This window comes from Arachis hypogaea, chromosome 1, assembly GCF_003086295.3.
Source record: "Arachis hypogaea cultivar Tifrunner chromosome 1, arahy.Tifrunner.gnm2.J5K5, whole genome shotgun sequence".
Classification (NCBI taxonomy): Eukaryota; Viridiplantae; Streptophyta; class Magnoliopsida; order Fabales; family Fabaceae; genus Arachis; species Arachis hypogaea.
The window spans coordinates 27,067,088-27,073,190 of NC_092036.1; the positions used below are offsets into that span (position 1 = coordinate 27,067,088).

Below are 6,103 nucleotides of genomic sequence, written 5' to 3' on the forward strand. Positions count from 1 at the left end.
AATCACATTAATTGTTAGTGTAATTTCGAAAATTAAGATAAAATTAAGAAAAAGATTTTTTTGAAAAACATTTTAAAGAATTTTCAAAAATTAATAAGAAAAATGAAAAAGATTTAATTTTTGAAAAAGTTTTAAAAAGATAGGATTTTTTTAAAATTGAAAATTTGACTTGACTTGTAAGAAATAACTAATTTTAAAAATTTTTGACCAAGTCAACTCAAATTTTCAAAAATTTGGAGAGAAATAAGGAAAAGAAATTTTTTTGATTTTTAAATTTTTAATGATGAGAGAGAAAAACACAATTATGACCCAAAACATGAAAATTTTGGATCAAAACACATGATGCATACAAGAACACTATGAATGTCAAGATGAACACCAAAAACACTTTTAAGTTCATGATGAACATCAAGAACATATTTTTGAAAAATTTTTGATGCAAAGAAAACATGCAAGACACCAAACTTAGAATTCTTTAATGCATGGACACTATGAATGCAAAAATGCATATGAAAAACAACATACAACACAAAACAAGAAAACATCAAGATCAAACAAGAAGACTTGTCAAGAACAACTTGAAGATCATGAAGAACACCATGAATGCATGAATTTTCGAAAAATGCAAGAAAAATTTTTAAAGCATGCAATTGACACCAAACTTAAAAATTGACTCAAGACTCAAACAAGAAACACAAAATATTTTTGGTTTTTATGATTTTATGATTTTTTTGTATTTTTATTATTTTTTTTCGAAAAATATATTTTTGAAAAATGAAAATAAAGAAAAAATTTTTGAAAGATTTTTCAAAACTTTTTTGAAAGGACAATAAAAAGAAAATTACCTAATCTGAGCAACAAGATGAACCGTCAGTTGTCCATACTCGAACAATCCCCGACAACGGTGCCAAAAACTTGGTGGACGAAATTGTGATCATCAACAATGGCGCCAAAAATTTGGTGCTCTCAAACGTGAATCTCACTTTGTCATAACTCCGCACAACTAACCAGCAAGTGTACTGGGTCGTCCAAGTAATACCTTACGTGAGTAAGGGTCGATCCCACAGAGATTGTTGGTATGAAGCAAGCTATGGTCATCTTGTAAATCCCAGTCAGGCGGATTTAAATGGATTAAGAGATTATTGGTTTAAATAATGATAATAAAATAAATAGAAAATAAAGATAAAGTTACTCATGTAATTCAATGGTGGGAATTTCAGATAGGTGTTTGGAGGTGCTGTGTTCCTTCTGAATCTTTGCTTTTCTACTTCTTTCTTCTAGTTTTTTATCACTCCTTTCTATGGCAAGCTGTATGTAGGGCATCACCGTTGTCAATGGCTACATCCCATCCTCTCAGTGAAAATGGTCCAAATGCTCTGTCACAGCACGGCTAATCATCTGTCGGTTCTCAATCAGGTTGGAATAGAATCCAGTGATTCTTTTGCGTCTGTCACTAATGCCCAGCCTTCAGGAGTTTGAAGCTCGTCACAGTCATTCAATCCCAGAATCCTACTCAGAATACCACAGACAAGGTTAGACTTTCCGGATTCCCATGAATGTCACCATCAATTCTAGCTTATACCACGAAGATTCTGATTAAGGAACCCAAGAGATATGCGCCAAGTCTAAGGTAGAACGGAAGTGGTTGTCAATCACGCACGTTCATAGGTGAGAATGATAATGAGTGTCATGGATCATCACATTCATCAAGTTGAAGTGCAACAAATATCTTAGAACAGGAATAAATCAAATTGGATAGAAGATAGTAGTAATTGCATTGAAACTTGAGGTACAGCAGAGCTCCACACCCTTAATCTTTGGTGTGTAGAAACTCCACCGTTGAAAATACATAAGTGATAGAGGTTCAGGACTGGCCAAATGGCCAGCCCCCAAACGTGATCACAGGATCAAAAATACAATCCAGGATATCTAATAAACTAGTAAAAAGTTCTATTTATACTAGACTAGCTACTAGGGTTTATAGAGGTAAGTAATTGATGCATAAATTCACTTCCGGGGCCCACTTGGTGTGTGCTTGGGCTGAGCTTGATCTATCCACGAGCTGAGGCTTCTCTTGGAGTTGAACGCCAAGTTGTAACGTGTTTTTGGCGTTCAACTCTGGTTCGTGACGTGTTTCTGGCGTTTGACTCCAGAATGCAGCATGGAACTGGTGTTGAGCGCCAGTTTACGTCATTAAATCTCGAATAAAGTATAAAATATTATATATTTCTGGAAAGCTCTGGATGTCTACTTTCCAACGCCGTTGAGAGCGTGCCATGTAGAGTTCGGAAGCTCTAGAAAATCTATTTTGAGTGCAGGGAGGTCAGATTCCAACAGCATCAGCAGTCCTTTGTCAGGCTCCTATCAGAGTTTTGCTCAGGTCCCTCAATTTCAGCCAGAAAATACCTGAAATCACAGAAAAACACACAAACTCATAGTAAAGTCTAGAAATGTGAATTTAGCATAAAAACTAATGAAAAAATCCCTAAAAGTAACTAGATCATGCTAAAAACTACCTAAAAACAATGCCAAAAAGCATATAAATTATTCGCTCATCACCATACGATGCCGTTATCTGTGTGCTAAGTGTTTCAGGCTTTATAGGGCAGGACGGGCGTAAGGAATAAAGAGGAAGCGTGCAAAAGTGGAAGGAACAGAAGGAATGGACGATGCGCACGCGTGATACAAGAAACCCTGAGTGACGCGAACACGTCGACGACGCGGCCACGTGACGTGCGTGATTTGAAGAATTACAGAAGTCACTGGCATAGATTCTGGGCTGCATTCCAACGCAGTTTTCGGCCCGGAAACACAGATTAGAGCAATGGAACATGCAGAGATGAAAAATAACAATTCATTCTGCACAATTTGAAGTTTTTAGATCTGATTCTACTCCTCCCCTAGGTTTCTCTTTTTGACATTCATAAAATAGGATTTGAATATTTTTTGCTTTAGCTTTTGAGAAGAGTCTACCTCCGGTACTGGTCATCATAGTTTGTTATTTACTTTTCATTTACTCTTCCATATTCTTAATTTTTTCAGAGTTGACATTGGATTATTTTCATAGCTTATTAATGCCAAACTATTTTTACTTTTAATTAATCTCTTTCATTATTGTTTATTATGTCTTCTCTTATTTCCCCCATTGATTTTGTGAGGTCTTCATTTATGATGATGGAGTAGTTTCCCAACTTGATTGGGAGTTGATTAAAAGGAGAACCTTGAGTTGGAATACTCAAGAGTTCAATTGTAATTGGTTCATTGTTGGTTGGCTTGTTAGTCACTAACTCTAATCCTTCCCAAGGGAGAAGATTAGGACTTGTGAATAGAAGTTGAATTTTAATTTGACTTTCCTTCATTCGTTGAGGGTTAACTAAATGAAAACAATGACTAATTATTAATTGATCTTGACAAAATTCAAACAAGGATAGAACTTCCAATTAATCTTCTCCCAGTCAAGATTTTATTTAAATCATATAAATTCTCTAATTTAATTTTCTGTTCATCAAACTCAAAACCCATTTTGAAAACCTCTGATTGATAAAATAGCACATCTTCCTACAACTCGTTGGGAGACGACCTAGGACTCATACTCTCAGTATTTTATTTCTAAATTTTGTGACAACCCTTTTCTAAATTGATAAGTGGATTTTTGCCGGTTAAGAACTGTACTCGCAACGCCATTTCTCTAATTAATTCTTAATCTGCCAATTTTCGCTCACATTAGGTTGCCTCCCAATAAGCACTTCTTTAATGTCAATAGCTTGACAGTGAGCTCTTATGGAGCTTCACAGATGTTTAGATCATTGTTGGGACCTCCTAACACCAAACTTAGAGTTTGAATGTGGGAGTTCAACACCAAACTTAGAGTTTGGTTGTGGCCTCCCAACACCAAACTTAGAGTTTGATTGTGGGGGCTTTGTTTGACTCTATATTGAGAGAAGCTTTTCATGCTTCTTCTCCATGGTTGCAGAGGAAGATCCTTGAGCTTTAAACACAAGGTAGTCCCCATTCAATTGAAGGACTAGCTCTCCTCTGTCAACATCAATCACAGCTCCTGCTGTGGCTAGGAAGGATCTTCCAAGGATGATGCATTCATCTTCATCCTCTCCAGTGTCTAAGATTATGAAATCAGCAGGGATGTAATGGCCTTTAACCTTCACAAACACGTCCTCTACCAATCTATAAGCTTGTTTGATTGACTTGTCTACCATCTCTAATGAGATTCTTGCAGCTTGTACCTCAAAGATCCCAGTTTCTCCATTATAGAGAGTGGCATAAGATTTATACCTGATCCCAAGTCACACAGAGCCTTCTCAAAGGTCATGGTGCCTATGGTATAGGGTATTAAGAATTTACCAGGATCTTGTTTCTTTTGAGGTAAAGTTTGTTGAACCCATGTATTTCGTTCACTAATGAGCAAGGGAGGTTCAACTTTCCAAGTCTCATTACCAAACAACTTGGCATTCAGCTTCATGATGGCTCCTAGATATTGAGCAACTTGCTCTTCAGTTACATCTTCATCCTCTTCAGAGGAAGAATAGTTCTCAGAGCTCATGAATGGCAGAAGGAAGTTTAATGGAATCTCTATGGTCTCTATATGAGCCTCAGATTCCTTTAGGTCCTCAATTAGGAACTCCTTTCTGTCTGGGGGACGTCCCAAGAGGTCTTCCTCATTGGGATTCACATCCTTCCCTTCCTCCTTGGATTTGGCCATTTTGATAATATCAATGGCCTTGCACTCTCTTTTTGGATTCTCTTATGTATTGCTTGGGAGAGCACTACGAGGAGTTTCAGTAATTTTCTTACTCAGCTGGCCCACTTGTGCTTCCAAATTTCTAATGGAGGACTTTGTTTTACTCATGAAACTTAAAGTGGCCTTAGATAGATCAGAGACTATGTTTGCTAAGTTAGATGGGCTCTGCTCAGAATTTTCTGTCTGTTGCTGAGAAGATGATGGGAAAGGCTTGCTGTTGCTAAACCTGTTTCTTCCACCATTATTAAAGCCTTGTTGAGGCTTTTGTTGTTCCTTCCATGAGAAATTTGGATGATTTTTCCATGAGGAATTATAGGTGTTTCCGTAGGGTTCACCCATGTAATTCACCTCTGCCATTGCAGGGTTCTCAAGATCATAAGCTTCTTCTTCAGAAGATGCCTCTTTAGTACTATTGGATGCATTTTGCCATCCATTCAGACTTTGAGAAATCATGTTGACTTGCTGAGTCAACATTTTGTTCTGAGCCAATATGACATTCAGAGTACCAATTTCAAGAACTCCCTTCCTCTGAGGCATCCCATTACTCACAGGATTCCTCTCAGAGGTGTACATGAATTGGTTATTTGCAACCATGTCAATGAGTTCTTGAGCTTCTGCAGGCGTTTTCTTTAGGTGAATGGATCCACCTGCAGAATGGTCAAGTGACATCTTAGAGAACTCAGATAGACCATCATAGAATATATCCAAAATGGTCCACTCTAAAAGCATGTCAAAAGGACACTTTTTAGTCAACTGCTTGTATCTTTTCCAAGCTTCATAGAGGGATTCACCATCTTTTTGCTTGAAGGTCTGAACATCCACTCTAAGCTTGCTCAGCTTTTGAGGAGGAAAGAACTTGGCCAAGAAGGTCGTGACCAGCTTATCCCAAGAGTCCAGGATATCTTTAGGTTGTGAGTCCAACCATGTTCTAGCTCTGTCTCTAACAGCAAAAGGGAAAAGCATGAGCCTGTAGACTTCAGGATCTACTCCACTAGTCTTAACAGTATTACAAATCTGCAAGAACTCAGTTAAAAACTGATAGGGATCTTCTGATGGAAGTCCATGAAACTTGCAGTTCTGTTGCATTAGAGCAACTAGTTGAGGCTTCAGCTCAAAATTGTTTGCTCTAATAGCAGGGATTGAGATGCTTCTTCCATAAAAATTGGAAGTAGGTGTAGTATAATCACCAAGCCTCCTCCTTGCATTGTTGTTGGGCTCGGCCATGTCTCTTTCTTTTTCAAGATTCTCTGTTAGGTTTTCTCTGGATTGTTGTGCTTTAGCTTCTCTTAGGTTCTTCTTCAGAGTCCTTTCAGGTTCAGGATATGCTTCAACAAGAATGTCCTTGTC

General features: G+C 37.6%; 1 non-coding gene across 1 annotated transcript; it reads left to right on the forward strand.

Annotated features, from left to right (window-relative positions):
• Positions 1–5,479: 5,479 nt before the first annotated feature.
• Positions 5,480–5,587, forward strand: LOC112712999 (small nucleolar RNA R71). The gene has a single exon (XR_003158030.1). It is a non-coding gene; the product is annotated as a small nucleolar RNA R71 (small nucleolar RNA).
• The last annotated feature ends 516 nt before the right edge of the window (positions 5,588–6,103 follow it).